Source organism: Neofelis nebulosa, chromosome 1, assembly GCF_028018385.1.
Source record: "Neofelis nebulosa isolate mNeoNeb1 chromosome 1, mNeoNeb1.pri, whole genome shotgun sequence".
Taxonomy (NCBI): domain Eukaryota; kingdom Metazoa; phylum Chordata; class Mammalia; order Carnivora; family Felidae; genus Neofelis; species Neofelis nebulosa.
The window spans coordinates 226768614-226786520 of record NC_080782.1 but is presented as its reverse complement, the minus strand read 5'-3'; the positions used below and the strand labels follow the sequence as shown (position 1 = coordinate 226786520).

Sequence of the window (17907 nt, the reverse complement as noted above, 5' to 3'; positions counted from 1 at the left end):
CTTTATTTTCCAGCTGTCGCATGGTGTCTTGTTAAACACGGGATAAAATTCAGACCCTTTGTGATGTCCGTACTGACCAAGTGTGATCTGTCCAGCCACCCAGCCTACTCAGGAGTCCCACACATGCCATGCTACGTCCTGTGCTCTGCCTTTTCTTCCACGATCTTCCTGAATATCCTTCCTCCTGCCTCTTCAAGAGACTCAGGCCAGATATTTCTCCCTGACTTCTTCTACCCTTGTGCTTAGGGTCAGACATCACCACCTCTGTGTTTCCATAACTACTCATATTTGTATTCAGGGATGATATGCAAAGTGTTTATTTATAGATCCATATATTGATATATAAAATAATTTAAATCATGCCAATTGCTATATATAAAATACACATATATATTACATGTGAATGTGTATATGTATATGTACATTATATATAAAATCACTTACCAAGAGAAAGATGTGGCAGCACAAATAATATATAGTATAATGTATAAGGTTGTTAATATACTATGCAATGTAAAATATTATATACGTATAAAGGTTCTCACAAGTGTATTGGTATAGTACAAATTACTCATCAACTCACTAATAATTTAAATATCTTTTGTTTTTACCCCGTCTTTTATTTAAAGCAGCTTTCATAAGCTAAAAGACACCCTTCCTGGGCCATGAGTTGGCATAGGATCAAACTTTTCCAATGACTTAGCCCTTAAACTGGTTGTTACCAAGTGACTTGTAGCTCCAGTTGGTAGTAAACTTCTCTTTTTATAAAAAGTTTATTTATTTATTTTGAGAGACACAAAGAGAGAGAGAGAGAGCACGAGCTGTGCAGAGCCTGACGTGGGGATCCAACTCAGTGACAGCATGACCTGAGTCGAGATCAAGAGTCAGATGCTTACTTAACCAACTGAGCCACCCGGGTGCTCCTAGAAAATTGCTCTTAACATCAATGATATTGTCCATGGTATTAAATCTACTCCGAGATTTTCTTAAACTAATCAATTACACCCAAACTATTTCTAAGACTTACAAATTATATGAGACTCTAATATATTCAATATCTCCATTTATAGACAAAGTTACAAAAAAAATCACTCGCCAGAAAGCAAGGTTTAATTAGGTGGAACTTAATACGTTAGGACTCGTGAGAGGCAGTGTAATATCTTGGTTAACCATATGAGTTCTTCGAAGCATTTTGGGCTTGAATCTTGATTCTGCCAACTTTTAAATGATCTTTCTGTCTATCTATTAATCAGCACGGAAGGCATTCTCCATCTCAGCTATCAGTATACCCATTCAGAACAGGCCACTCTGCACTGCAGTCTTTTATATATTTTTGTGTTGATAAAGCTTCTCCACTGCAGGAGGTGCTTCGTTTATATCCATGTCTCCTTGTCCAGTGCTTAGTTTCTACATGGCACTTAGTAGGAGTCCAATAAGTATTTGTAGAGTGAAGCCATGAATAAACACTGAACATAAATAACTGGTTACCACTTTCTCTTAAAGCTGTGGGTGGAGTCATTTCAGAAGTAAAGAGAGGGATCCAAAGGAATATAGAATAGTCTTGCCAGTTTAAAAAATGTAAAATAAATGGATGCTTGTGTTTGCTTTTAAATATCTTTCAAGCACACATAAGTGTATATAAACATATACATTTCCAAGATTCTTTGCATAGACTTTTATGGTGACATCAGACTCTGTCTTGCTTATTATAAAATGGAGTTTCTCTTCCTATGCGTATGGATATGTTTCTACTTTACAGATCTAGCCTTTAGACATTTCAGCTGAAGTTTCTTTAGCTTACTTACTATAATAAGCATGCTGAATCTGATTGATTTATGTTGAGACACCATTGAGAATGGAATGAGTTTCTACCCTTATCTTAATAGACTCACTTCATTCCCCTTTTGCTACATGACTTTGACAGGAACAGAGACAACCAGTGAGCCCTTCCCCCAACACCCCTCCCCATGTCCACCTCAAGTGTGTATGTGGTAAAAGGCAACATTCATAAAAAAAGCACCAAGTCAATTAAATGTCTATTTCACTTAATTTGGGAGAAAAGTAACACTGTAAGAGATAAAATGGATTATCGAAGTACTTTATATTGGCGATTTTTCTAAATAAACGATGTTGCTAAATAGTGTGACAAAGTCGAAATACTGGAAATAAGTCCCTTTTTCAAGATGTCCATCTTTGAGTCTCGATTTTCACCTGCTTGATTAAATATTCACTGTGCAAATATACATAGTGAATGTGAAGACCGTCTGTTATAGAGTCTTCAGAACGATAGACATTTGATTTTGAGAATTCAGAGAAAGGATTGTCTTTCAAGTAGAATATTCCCAAAGTTTTCAGTGTGTTGATCCAATCACCAGTCTATTTTATTCATGTGCAGGTAGTTTAAAAAAACAGGTTGTTTTTAATTTTTGAATTTTTAATAGTTTTTTAAAATACTTTTTAAAAATTAAAAATCATCTTAGAGTTTTTTTTTAAAATTTTTTTGAATGTTTATTTCAATAAACATTTTTTGAATGTTTATTTTTGAGAGAGAGAGAGAGATACAGAGCATGAGTGACAGAGGCAGAGAGAAAAGAGGGAGGCGGCACAGAATCCAAAGCAGGCACCAGATTCTGAGCTAGCAACACAGAGCCTGACACAGGTCTCAAACCCACGAACTGTGAGATCATGACCTGAGCTGAAGTCGGATGCTTAACCAACTGAGCCACCCAGGTGCCCCTCATCTTAGAGTTTTTAAAGCGTTTTTTTTTATATGAAAAAAAAGAAGTGAATTGAATCCATGTAATTACAAAACATGAAGTAGAAAGAGCATTTGACCCTTTATTATTACTATTTACAAATATTGACAGTAACCACAACCAGTTTTAAATACAGCAGCTACCTTGTGAATTTCTGAAACTGAATGAAAGAATTAGAAGCAGCAGGGAACACAGGGAGCATACGGTATATACATTGGCGGTGGTTAAGGGCTCTTCTGTGATGTTCTAGAAAAACATGATTCTGACTTGTTTGGTAGTTGCTTAATCCACGGTGATTATGTTACTTGGCCCAGGGTTTTTTTTTTTTAATTTGTTTTTTTGTTTTGTTTTGTTTTTAAGTAATAGATACAACTGAATTCATGATTAAGACTTCTTTGAATCTACAAGGTAGTATAATACAGGATCTGCCTTATTCTTATTTCTTCCCCAAGGATAATGTATCCATATAGACCCCCTTTTAGTATTTTAATGGTCTTTATTTGTTAGAATTCAGAAAGCATTTTGTACACATTTCTATTTTTATCCCATCAGTTACTTAAGGCAGACAGGTACACACACACACACACACACACACACACACACACACGCACACACATCTTGCTTGAGTAGGATCCTAGTATATTCCTATTTGGGACCAGTTTTATACCTTAATTAGTTAGTAACATTTTCCTGTGACTAGCTCCAAAATTGGCCTCTTAAGCAATAATATCAAAAAGGCTGGAAATATTTTCTTATATTCTGAATTACCCTTAGACGGTAATTCATCGGGCATTTAATTCTGACTGTAGTTTTAAGGTGCTTTATCTGATGCTGCTCTTCTGTCATTCCCATTTTTTTTTTCATGCTATGTCTGTCCTTGGAATCATCTAAACATCTTTTAACTTTCCTCCCCCATCCTCTAGCTAACCAGTCCCTACAACCTGCTACTTTCCTTTTGCACACTATCACTGGATCCCTTCCATGCCTTCAGTGAAAGTCACCCGAGTACCTGGAGTTGCTGAACTATTCTAGTAGTTTCTAATCTGTCTCTCCTCTCTCGTCTCCCCGACTTCAAGTTCCTCCTGAATAAAATACTTCACAGAGGAAGCTAGGCACTTGTGATTCAATGGGATTTGGGGTTCACCCTGGATTTGGACTCAGAAAACTTAAGCCCAGCTCTCCCCTTTGCCACCTGTTAATGGAGTGAATGACAGCAGGAAAGTCCATTAACCTGTGTTACGCTTCAAGTCCCTTATGCTTCTGTTTTCCCGTCTATAAAAATGGGAACATAATTTTGATGTAGCAGTGTCTCGGCGAGATTACAAAGACTACCTGACACAAGGAAAGCAAATATATAATGGAATGAGCCTGTGATGTGTACTATTATTACTAACGTATCTTTCCTTGTTATAATACTTTTGTCACTCACCTGCTCAAAACCTTCAAGTTTTTTCCTTTATCTACCGACTAGACCATGCTATAGGTTATGCAATTACAGTCTGTCACTCTGGGACCCCAACCGATGCTCGCTATTTTATTTCCTCCGGTCTACTTATATTCTCCCTCAAATGGATTTCTCACCATTACACCTACTTGTAATTTCACCAATCAACACATTTATTCCTGCCTTCCCTTTTTTAAAGTATGATTTCATGTTTCTCTGCTTATCATGGGAATAAAAGCACAGCAGAGGGAATGCAGTCAATGGTATTGTAATCATGTTGTGTGGTGACAGACGGTAGCTACACTTGGGGTGAGCATAGGTTGACATATAGACTTACCGAATCACTATGTTGTATACCTGAAACTAACGTAACATTGCGTGTCAAGCATGCTCATATTTTTTTAATTACTTAGAAGTATATATACATAAGCAAAATTCTTATCAGCTTGCACCCAGCTATTCCCATACCCCCAAACCATTAGGAAACACCTTTGGGGTTCCCTAACATCAACATAGCATATTTCCATATAGGCCTCCTTTCCATCTTCCTTCTTTCCTTCCCCTTTCCTCACACCTATTCCCACGTCCTTGGCTCAGGAATCATATCTGCTCTTTCTTGTTCTCCCAACACACACATGCATGCACACGCATGTACACACACACACACACACACACACACACAAACACACACACAAGTTTTAATGAGATTCTCTTTATATTTGTTCCCAGTGGTGTGCTTCAAAGTAAAGAGAGCTTTGGTTGTAAATGACTTTAAGTACCTTAAGTTTGGAACCACAGCCAAATTTTGGAAGTAGAAGAAAGATATGATTTGGCTGGCGGTGATGTGCAGTCTGCAATTGAAGTGAGCTGTCATGTCATGATATCTTCCTGTCACTACAAGTATTCAAGTTGACTGAATGGCCGTGGTCAAGAGTTAAAACTGATTATTAGATAGGGTGAGACTCGATTAGATATTGATTCTAAATTTCTGGGGTTCAAGCTTCACTTGAGGAAATGATCTTTTAAAGATGGCTAAATCTGTATCTTGATAAAAATATAGAAAATTAAGAGCTTTTTCTTAAAAACATTTCCATTTTACAACCTGAAAGACTCTTATAGTGAGTTTTCATCAATAGCATGTACTTAAGGTTTTACACAAGTATACATATTCATTATAGGAGAATTCATGAATGTAGAACTAAAAATAACATGAGTCATAATCTCACTCACCAGAGAAAATCACGATTAGCGTTAGCTGTGTCTCTTTCCATATCACATGTTTTACAAAAAAAAGAAAAAAAAAAAAGAAGGCATCATTCAGTGTACACCAGTCTGAATGCTGGCTTCCAAATTCAGAGCATGTTTTGCACATCTTTCTAGAACAATAAATATAGATCTACAATGGTTTTTAATGACGGCTTTATATACCACTGTATAATTATATTCTATCATTTATCTAAATACTTGCAGACATTTTTTAAAGTCCGTATTTTTAGGAGATGAATTGTTAAATGACTTTAATGCAATTAACATGACTAATTATGGCACCCCCGCTCCAGGGTGAAAAGATATTTTTGGGTCCATCTACATTTTCACTTCCACTGCTAACAGGTGGAATCAAGCTGCATTCTTGTTTCTTCGAAGAGCTGATGACACCAATACCCCCTTTAGCATTCCTTTTCCCTCTTAGTGTTAATGGAAAGAAAGTATGGTTTGTAATGATCTTTTGAACTCTGAATTCCTGGCGTGCTTATTCAGAGCATCTACTAGCTCAGAAGTCATTTTACATCCTCCAATGATAAGCTGTGCATAAACAGAGCTTCCTAGTATTTGCTAATGGCTCTTGTAATACCAGTTTCTCTCCCTTTCCTTCAGTATAAAACATTACACTAATACATTTAAGAGATTATTTTATAAAACCTGTTAGACAATTATCTGTTAATTACATGCCCTCAGTGTAGCGATCATTGCAAGATTTATGGTGGCCGTTCAGTCAGTCGTGGGCTAGCAGATAGAAGAGGTAAGGAACAGTATGTATTGAATGCTTTCTATGTGACAAGAAATTTCCCAAGTCAACTCACTGAGTTACTATAAAAGCAATCAGTGATTTCTATTATCCCCATTGTACTTCAGAAGAAAGTGAAACTCAAAGAATTGAAAGAAATTTCTCAAAGTTACTGTATTAATATTTTATCTATGCTGTAACAAATGGCCACCAACTTAGTGACTTAAAACAACACAAATTTATTGTCTTATACTTTGGAAGTCAGAATTCTAAAATGGACCTGATTGGGCAGAAACGAAAGCATGGGCAAGGTTGTGTTCCTCTGGAAGGTCTAGAGAAGAATCTGTTTTCTTGCCATTTCCAGTTCTTTTTTTTTTTTTTTTTTTTTTTTTTTTAAATTTTTTTTCAATGTTTTTTATTTATTTTTGGGACAGAGAGACACAGAGCATGAACAGGGGAGGGGCAGAGAGAGAGGGAGACACAGAATTGGAAACAGGCTCCAGGCTCCGAGCTGTCAGCACAGAGCCCGACGCGGGGCTCGAACTCACAGACGCGAGATCGTGACCTGGCTGAAGTCGGCCACTTAACCGACTGCGCCACCCAGGCGCCCCGCCATTTCCAGTTCTTAGAGGCTACCTGCATTCCTTGGCCCATGGTCTGTCCTTTCTTCCATCCGCAAAGCTAGAAGTGTAGCATCTTCAAAAATCTCTCTAATGCTGACCTTCTGCTCACTCTTCCACTTCAAAGGATCTTTGTGGTGATGTTGGACTCATCCAGATATTCCAGGACGATCTCCCCATTTCACAGTTGGCTCATTAGCACCCTTAACTTAACTTGCAGTCATAATTTCCCTTAGCCACATAAACTAACATATTTACAGGTCCCAGGAATTAGGTTGTGGAATTCTTTGGAGAGCCATTATTTTGCCTGCCAAAGCCATCCTATTTGTAGGAAATAAGCGAAGTGATGAGTCAAGTCCAACTTTGTCTATATGTTGGTGGAATCCAAGGGGCATAAGATAGGTCCTCCTGTGCAAAAATATCTAACCCACTGCCTTCCCTAATACTTGAATTTCTATCATTAGAATTAGTTTCTTTGAGGTTCATATGCAAAAGTCATCAAGGATTTCTAGGAGGTCCTCAAAAAAAGATTTATCAGCAGCTTGCTGAGTACACAAGGAACATTTTAGGGGCAGGAAGTAAGGGAAAGGGATAATAAAAAAGGTCATTAAAAGGGGAAGTGTAATGATGCTAATTTTCTTTCTAGCCTATTACATCATTTGGCCCAGAGCTAGTTTTAGTGGTAGGATTTCCCCGTTACTTAGGGATAGGAGACATGCACAAACAGCACTGTAACTTTTCTTTGATGTATTTTCTCCATTATTAATCTTTATTTACTACTATCTTGTTGATACTTGACAGTTTAACTGTAAAGAAAATCAACTGGCCCACTATCAACCAGAATTGAGATGGAAGTTTGTCTACAGACATTGACACTAAATGTAGCCAATTCAATTGGACGATTTTTTTTTCAGTTATTTGCATGTGCAAGACAGATTGCTTACAGTTATAGGGCTTACACATGCTTCAACAGATTCTACTTGTATCTAATTTGGGGTAAATACTGACATATAAAAGCTTAGGTTTAAAAATTCAGACCAGAGTGATCAGTACAAATTAAAGAAAAAAGTTGCCTGAATCATACCCCTGTAAAATTAGGTATCTACCCCCAGGAAGGATCTCTGATCCTGAGATAGAATAGGGTAAGGGTAGTGTTCCAGCCCAGAGCCTACAAGGTAGAAAGCTAAAATCCCCAGTTGAACTGAATTGCCAATTGAAGATGCTGAAAAGTGTTTTGCAAATGCTTTATGAACCAAAACGAAATATCCCGAAGGAACAAGGACAGAGAAACCATTCAAAAGGGAGGGAGAAAGGCTGAATCTGGACAACATGGGGTCTCTTGACCTCCCTGGGGAGAGGTACCCAGAGGTTTGGGGTCCCAAAGAAGGAGTCCTGTTTCTAAGATGCATTATTCCTCTCCTCAATATGGATCCTGTATCATTCAGGGTATCCTTAAAAATGGAAGTAGATGGAGATATTTCTGATCACAACTTGTGGTGAACACACGTGCTGTGACTAGTAAAGTAATCGTGTGTTTGGTAGGTCCAGAAGAAAAAACAATCTTGCTGGCTGACAGTATATTGAAATCAAATCCAGATGTCCCCAGACCTTGAGGAAAGTAAAATAAACTGGCAAGACATCAGAAGAAAGTCACGGAGAGCACAGGCAGGGGACAGAAAGGGTGAGAGAGAGCAACCCCACAAAGTCCCAGCCTTGGGTGAAGACAGCGCACTAGAAGGAGAGCAGGGATGGCCTCGGGTAGCCACCCAGGGTAGAGAGAAACGACACCAGCCAAATAACTTCCTAGCAGGTGCTTTGCTGTGGGACAATGGCAAGCTGGTCCTTACCGCAGAACAGACCCATAACCTGCACCAAGCCAAATGGGTATATCGAAGATGACCTCTGCTGAGACTCATCCAAAAGGCAGTTTAATAACATATTTTATGAAAAAGAGGGGTTGGCCAGGCTCTGCATATTCAGGCATAAATTATCCACAAATTGTGAACCTGCAGGGGCAAAAAATATCAACTGTTTCATTGTCTTATTTCTGAGGCAAGTCTAGCTCTTTATAATCTTTAGCGCTGATGAATCCAGTCATTTTGATGAAATTTGCCAAATCTTATTCTAAGGAATGTAAATTAAGTAATATTTACACTTGTGTTGTAGTGGAATGAATACAGGTTCATTATCTCCTTGTGATACCAAAAGCTACTAGTGCCAGAAAGTTAAATCCTGAAAATACAGTTTGAAGATGATGATAGTTTCCATCCTTCCTGTATATTACCTATGGCTTAGAGAGAATAAATTACCAAGTCTAGTCAGATATCACAATGGCCTGGAGAGATTTAAAAAATCCAGTCCCAGGAATCTGAATCCCTGGAGGTGGGACACAAGCATTGATGTGTCCTCCAGCAGCCAAGATTGCAAACCACTGATTTAGAAAAAGTAGGTTTACAGTCCTGCCTGAAATTGTGACTTCCTTTTTTAATGCCTATTTAACCGACTAGGCTGAGTCTGTATTGCTTGAGCCATGCTTCTCACATCGTATCATGCATCAAAATAGCCTGGAGAGTTTGTTAAAACGCAGACGAATGGACGCAACCCCCAGAGGGTACGATTCAGCAGGTCTAGTGAGGGGTTCAGGCAGGTATCAATGATACTGACATTGGAAGCACATTTTGAGAAACTCTTTTTTTAAAACGATGATGTAAAGATAATTAAGCCGAGTTTATAACTGGTAATACGTTTTCCATTGTACTGCCTGTTCAAATGACCTCAGGGATTCAATCTATGATCCAGAGTTAACATCAAACACGAGATTTCAAGTGCTTTATATTCGTCATTTCTGACAATCTGTCGAAGAGGTTTGCAAAGTTTTTAGCTGAATGTTGAAAATTTGCGCTTTGAAGTATTTCGAACCTAGCTGGAGATACCTGGGGAGGCATGCCACAGTCAACTTGTTTATTCATCTTAAATGAATTATTATCTGTGCCTGGCACACAGTAAGCACTCTGTAGAGCTTGCTAACACAGGCATACCTTTTTTATTTTGTCAAATATTAGAAGAAGAAATATTTGGAAATACTGAATTAAATTAGGACTGTTTGAAATCCTTCCCCTGCTCCTACTTACATAAAGAAAATGTCCATTGCTAGCTTCTGGTGAATTGGGATAAGGAATGGGGAGGAAAAACTTTTGGTTAAGAAATGTGTGGAAGGAATTTTTAGGATCCTTGCCGGATGTGAGTTGTGATGTAATTGTACCTTCACTATCTCCTAAAGAGAATTTCAGTAATGACCACCATTTATTGGGCTCTTTCTGTATCCATCCCTTCTCACCTGGGGTTCCAGAAAGGATTAATCCCTAATGCCTGAAAGTATCCATTGTATGAAGTGAAGTGACTTTGTTAGCAAGCATCTACAATGGTGCTAGCTATGTACCACTCTGGGAGAATTGAGAAACGTAATCATTCACATCATTTCCTGTAGAGCTGGAATCCAGACATCGCTCCAAGCACTTTGTAGTTAATAGCTTACTTAATTTTCACAACCATCCTAAGAGTAGAGTCTGCTATCTATCCCCATTTTTTACAGGTGAGGAGACTAAGGTACAACCAAGTGACTTGCCCAAGGTCAAGAGTAAGTAATAGAGGCTGTATGCACAATAAGAACGGTGGAATCGGTGTTTTTATTTGCTCTGCTAACACTGTGTTTATTATAGTGCTGATGTTTCTGGAGTTAGGCTTGTGTTTCTTTTATATTTACTTACTTGCTGAGTCAGATGACCCAGCGCATCCAGGCTGAAAGATTGTGCCTTAGATTGTTATTCCTTATGTCCTGTGTGTTACATAGTATCGACAACTAGTTGGGGATGGTAATGGGAGGTACAGTAAGAAGGAATGGCCATCAGATGGAAAGTCAGCCCTGCTTACAGGAAGGAACCAAACTTGGCTTAATGTTTGCTATATGCCTTATACATTATCTCGTTTCATTTTCATTAGAACATTCTTTTTGTGTGTTTTTTTTTTTCAATGGTTGGTTATTTTTGAGAGACAGAGACAGAGCATGAGTTGCTCAGGGGCAGACAGAGAGGGAGACACAGAATCCAAAGCAGGCTCTAGGCTCTGAGCTGTCAGCACAGAGCCGGATGTGGGGCTCAAATTCACAAACCTTGAGATCATGACCTGAGCTGAAATCAGACGCTTAACCACCCAGGCACCTCTCACTAGAACATTCTAAGATAAAATATTTTACAGTTTAAAAAAAATTTTTTTTTCAATGTTTTTTAATTTATTTTTGGGACAGAGAGAGACAGAGCATGAATGGGGGAGGGGCAGAGAGAGAGGGAGACACAGAATCGGAAACAGGCTCCAGGCTCCGAGCCATCAGCCCAGAGCCTGACGCGGGGCTCGAACTCACGGACCGCGAGATCGTGACCTGGCTGAAGTCGGACGCTTAACCGACTGCGCCACCCAGGCGCCCCTATTTTACAGTTTAAAGACACAGAGATTCAGAAAGATAAAGTAATTTAACCAAGACCCCACAGCCAGCATGTGACAGAATTCACACTAGAGGTGGAGTACTGGATTCCAGAGCCCAACTTTAGGGGTGTTTATTACTATCATTTGTGAGATTGAGCAACCAATGGCTATAAAGCAATTTAGTTTAGTTTTTTTTAGTTAATTAATTTCTATAATGTTTTATTTATTTTTGAGAGAGAGAGCATGAGTGGGAGTGGGGGAGGGACAGAGAGGGAAGGGAACAGAAGATCCAAAGCAGGCTCTGCACTGAAAGCAGTGAGCCCGACGCGGGGCTCGAACTCACAAACCATGATATCCTGACCTGGGCTGAAGTTGGACACTCAACCGACTGAGGCACACAAGCACCCCAATGTTTTTCTTAATTTAAACAACAGAAAATGATTTTCTCACAATTTTGGTGGGAAGTCCAAGATCAGGGTACCAACCAGTTCAGTTCCTGGTGAGAGCTCTCTTCTTGGATTGTCCATGGCCAAATTCTCACTATGTCCTCACACGGCCTTTCCTCAGTGCATGTGTATCGAGACCAAAAGAGATCTGTCTTTCTGCTCTGACAAAGCCACTGATTCCAACAGGAGGGCCCAGTCTCATGACCTCATCCAACCCCAACCTCCTCTCAAAGGCCCCATCTCCAAATGTCATCACACTAGGGCTAGGAGCTTCAACATAGGAATGGGGAGAGGGCACAAATCTTCATTCTGTAATAGAGAGTTCCTACTAAACAGCTCTCCCAGAAATCTGTAACATGGTGGGTTGCTTATAGAGAATTCTGGGACTTTGGTTCCAGTCATCATTATTTTCTTCTTCAAGACCCGGCAAAGACTATGCATCCTTTTGGATACTCCTGTATACATGGCAGAGACCCAGGAAGAAGTAACTTCCAATTTCATTTTTTTTTTATGTAAAATACAAATTATCCTTATGAGAGCAGCATCATCACTCGTGTCCACCAGGACCCTTTCTGTTGAAAGTGATAAAAAAAAAAAAATGAAATTTCCTTAAGCCAAAAATAAATGTATCTCTAATAAATGTATTACATACAAATGTATGTACATTTGAATAAATGTATTCGTGTAATTAAGAAACCAGGAGGGGGCACCTGGGTGGCTCAGTCAGTTAAGCATCTGACTTCGGCTCAGTCAATCTCACAGTTTGTGGGTTCAAGTCCCACATCAGGCTCTGTGCTGACAGCTCAGAGCCTGGAGCCTGCTTCAGATTCTGTGTCTCCCTCTCTCTCTGCCCCTCCCCGGCTTGCACTCTGTCTCTCTCTGGGTCTGAAAAATAAATAAACATTAATTTTTTTTGTTAAAAAACCAGGAGAGGCTGACTGCAGGGGTGATTAGATGTGTCGTTATGAGAACCTGGAATCGTTCTGTTTCTCAGTTTGGCTCAGCTCACCTAGTCGGTTGGTTGGTTGGTTGGTTGGGAGGGGCAGTCTCTTTCCCCATCAGCAGCAAGGCCGCAGATGCCAGAGTATCAAAAATAGAGACAGTATAGGTTTGGACGTATGAATCTGTAAGGAGTATCTGTCATGTATATAGTGGCGGGGAGGGGCGGGAAGGGAGCCATTAAATACAGGTTGAGAACTATTCACTATCTCATATCCCCTTGGTAAATGCTTGAAAATGCATCCAAAAGAAAGGTTAGAAATATTTTTTTTTCTTTTTATTGTTTTTTTTTCCCTCCGCTAGTGAAGATCACGGCCACGAGGGGCTTAAAGAAATCACAGCTGCTTCTTCCTACCCCTTTGCCCAAACTGTTCTTATGTGATGTTTTAGCATAGGCATAGGATTGTGGGTGGAGGAAATAAAAACATTTACCCATTATGCTTATGATGGACCTACAGCTGTTGCTGCACCTTAATTTTGAATCTGATAGATGTTTCTAAAAGAGTTAAGTGGTGGTTGAGTTAATCGGTGAAACGTCTGCCAAGTTGCTAGGTATTTTAATTAAAACAGTTGAAATGAAAGGTGGTAATTGTCAGGCCTGACAAAGTAAGATTCTTTACTGACTTTAATTAAGGTGCAAAGAAGGTATTGTTTTATTTCCCCAAAGCTTATTAGAGGTAGTTTTTATGCCTTAGATATAATTTCAGCTGTACTCGACCAGAAGCTTCATCTACTGCACCAAAGCACCTCTAAATCATAGGTGTTTAGGTTTTAGATTTGAGTCTAAGACAGAAATCTTTACTATATCATCAATATAAGTAAATTTAAAAGTAAAATTTTATTTAAAATAAAAAATCTCCCTCAGTAGCGTAGCGTTCTATTCATTTATTTTAAATGCTTTAAAAAAATACAGATCAACACTCTGCTCTTCAAATGCATTTGAAAACTTTTATAGATAAAATATTGCGGGCCATCTGAGAGCAGGGACCATGGCTGTTCACCATTGTGTCTAGCACCTTGCATAGCTCTTGACACACAGTAAGCTATTAATAAAACGTAGTGGATACATGTATGAATGGACACCGAGTAAATTACAATGGCGGCATGTAATATGTGTGTAATAATTATTGCCACGTCCTCATGCTTTTTGCACCACAAAGCATCTCAGTATCTTCCTTTCTTCAGACCTGTTTTGCTTCTGCTTCTGCCAATAGTATTTCATAATTTTATTAGGTAATTTTGTGATGGAAAAAAAAAACAGAACAATTCACGACTATAAAATTAATGATGTTCTTCTTCAATTTAATTACAAGTTAATTCAAGCTCATTATATGAGCATGGCTTAGGAATAGACAATTATACAACGATAACGTTGCCAAAACTTTCAAGTAAGCCATATTTAACCTTACAAACATATTTTGGACATGTTGTTGGCCCATTTCTTGGATGAAGAAAGTGAGTTTCAGGTTATACTTAGATTCACATAAATAGTATGTTCAGGGCTGGGATCCTCTGAGAAGCTTTGCCCTGGAGAGCACATGAGACCGTAAATAATGCAGAATACTATGTATATTTTTTTTCTACCTAGTGATTTTCTGAATCTCTGATAAGGACCAGATAAGGGCACCTTTTGTCTTTGCCAAGACTTCCACTGTTACCGTTTTCACCAAACAGGATTAGTACTACAGGTGTTATACAATGAGCCTGAGTTATCATGTTCTCCATTTGGGCTCTTCAGAAGGTCACATAACAGGGAACAGAAGCTTTGTGACTTAGAAGGACCATCCACAGAGACTCCCCGCCCTATCCTTTCTATGAATATGTTCTCCAAAATGCCCAGCTCGTGAGATACTCCCTATAGAGTTTCATAGTCAAATATAGTTTGAAAATGCTGCTTACTTTATCCCCATCCCAAAGAGTCACAGAGTTTGAAAGTCCTGAAGAAAATAAAACCTTAACTCAGAATTTCCCATACTCATTTGATCACAGACATTTTCCTTTTCAGGTGATACCAAAGGACAAAGCTCATGATGCACACTATGGGATCGAATGATGGATTCTTTGTGCATGTGTCACTGTCCTTCTGCTAATTTATTTATGAAATGATAACGTGATAAAAATTTATATGTCATCCTTGAAACGTATTATTACCACATTGCTGTCCAAAAAGAATATGAATTTGTCATAGCCTCAAGAATATAATAGCATATAATTTCTATCACTCCAGCATCACCAGGATTGTGATTTTTATTATTTTTCTTTTTTTACATTAACCCTCTTTTACGTTTTTTTGTATTTTTTTAACTTTTAATTTTAATTCCAGTTAGTTAACAGGCAGTGTTATATTAGTTTATATATAATATACTATATACAAATATATTATTATATTATAAATATATATATTATATAGATATAGATATAGATATAGATATAGATATAGATATAGATATAGATATAGATATATAGTGCCCGACATAGGTAATTCAGCACTTCTGTACAACACCTGGTGTTATCAGAAGTGCATATCTCAATCCCCATCACCTATTTAACCACGCCCCTCCCCTATGTAGCCATCAATTTGTTCTCTGTAGTTAAGAGTCTATTTCTTACTTTCACTCTGTCTCTCTTTTTTTCCTTTCCTTGTTTGTTTTGTTTCTTAAATTCCACATGAGTAAAATCATATGGTATTTGCCATTCTCTCACTGACCTCGCTTAGCATTATACTCCCTAGCTCCCTCCATGTTATTGCAAATGGTAAGATTTCATTCTTTTTTGTGGCTGAATAATATTCCATTATATATATCACATCTTCTTTATCCATTCATCAGCCCATCAATTGATGGACACTTGGGCTATTTCCATGAGATTGTGAGTTTTAAAATTTTATTTCAATAATCACTAAATTCTTGATCAAACTAGGAATTTGGACTACTTTTCTTTCTAGCATCTTGAGTCTAATGAAAGGACTTGGATGAATTCTCAGTCAACTCTGTCTACCGAAGAGTACTTCTTTACAGACCCTATCCTCACTTGTGAGTGACATGTTATTACAAATACAGTATGTGTGATACATGGGCTGAGGCTTTCTTTAGACCTCTGCATAAGTGCTACATGTGGTCTCTATCATCCCTAGAAGTTTAGCATTTTTGGTCAAACATGGTTACATTTTTTTCAAAGGTGCATAATTATAGAGTATTTTAAATTGTGCTTTATATAATGAATTAGCAATATCAGGAAGAATGAGAGTCCTATTTTCAATCTGGCAGTAAACATAGTGTCTTACATTGGCGAACTATGATTTTCTCCAGAGTTTTTAAATGATAAAACAGAGACAACCGTCACAATAAGGTTACAAGTCTGTGAAGTAGATAAATGAAGAGAGTTAAAACATGAAGAGCAATCCCACTCCCCGCCCCCCCGCCCTAATTATTAGGATAGTTGTTTAGGAAAGATAAAGGGAAGTGGAGTCATGATGGCCAAGAATTTAGAAAGAGTATTAGGACCCTGCCTTTGCCTAGTGTTGAATAAACCAAGATCCCATTGCTGTGCACATCTCATGGCAGCTCTGGGCTCAGCTGCAATGTAAACAAGGTTTTTGCTATAACTGGAATTTAAAAATTTTCTGTTGTACTGTCTCAGTGTGCTTATGGTTCATTTGTCTTAAAAAACGGGTGGATTTGTATACACTTAACTTCTTTATAAAGGATATTTCTTTTTGCTTATAAAGTGATTCTCTCTGCTAACCATTATTCGGTGGTAAAAATGCAAATGGAACTGAAGAACTTAATATTTAGAATATGCACAGGGCAGGTGATTAATAAAGGCACTTATGTGCTTGATGGAGGGCTTTCTGTGAGCTTTGCCTTTCTATCAGTGCGAATCAGTATCTTATTCTGGCAGAAAGGAATGCTGGATTGCTGGAGATTCTCATTAAGACTTGGCACTTTCTTGGAAAGAGTTGCAAGAAGAAACTAAAAGAATTATACTTGACCTATTCCTCAGGCAGCTCACCCTCACTCCCCACCCTCCCCCTGACCCATTATTTGCACCTATGTGTTTTAAGATGTGTTCATAGTTTCCCTTACAAGATGAAAAAGCTTTTATGGGACTGTGATTTGTCATCTAGATAAGGCTTCTCACCCTCATTTTATAGGTGCAGGTAAGGTGAGAGAAATGGCCAGAAATATTATTGTTTGTATGTTTTAAAAGTCTCAAAACAATTTTTCTTCAAGTTCTAAAGTGTAAAACCTAGCTGAAATAACACTAAAATGGCTATGAACGTTTTCTTATGCAACTCAGTTTTTCATAAGTTTTTCTTCTCCACAGTTCTTACCTATGTCTTTGCTGAGAAATATTAATGCTCCTATGACTATTGTTTAAACCCAACAATCCATACTTTGCTTTCTGAATTTAAGTTCAAACACAAAACTCAAACTTAGTGTTCAATTTCAATTTTTTAACAGTGTACCATTCAAAATCTTATTAAAGTACTCTTCATAAGGGTGACAAGGGAAAAAAAAAGCCTCAAGAAGACTTTGAGAAGTCTATATTAACTTCTAGAAAATGTAGCCACTGAGAAAATAAAAAATTTCTGCTCAACTGATTTTATTATACTCAATAACTATTTTAGGTATTAAGTCAAGAAAATTATGGCTAAAGCATACAAAGTAAATGATTAAAGGTTATTCGTAGATAAATTGGCTTTAGGAACAACATATGGGGCACCTGGGTGGCTCAGTCGGTTAAGTGTTCAATTTCAGCCCAGGTCATGATCTCACAGTTCGTGGGTTCGAGCCCTGCATCGGGCTCTGTGCTGACAGTTCGGAGCCTGGAGCCTGCTTCAGATTCTGTGTCTCCCTCTCTGTTCCTCCCCTGCTTGTTCTCTATCTCTCTCTGTCTCTCAAAAATAAATAAGCGTTAAAAGAAACAGTATATAGGTGTTCCTGGAGGGGGTGGGGTGTATATCAGAAATTACAAGATGCCCATGTAAAGTAGCCAAGCAGCAGGTCCTTCGTTAGAGGCCTTCGCTCGACACACAGTCCTTCTATGTCATTAGCGAAGGACTGTATAATTTGTTATCTGGCCAGGATACTTTTGAAGAGAAAGAGGACACTAACCACACTGGGCACCAAGATGACTGATACAAACCAAAATAGTC

At 38.3% G+C, this 17907-nt stretch overlaps 1 protein-coding gene across 3 annotated transcripts in view; it reads left to right on the top strand.

Annotated features, from left to right (window-relative positions):
- The window catches only part of FREM2 (FRAS1 related extracellular matrix 2), a 172154-nt gene that overhangs the window by 23431 nt on the left and 130816 nt on the right, over window positions 1–17907 (top strand). The gene's annotated exons all lie outside the window — the stretch shown is intronic.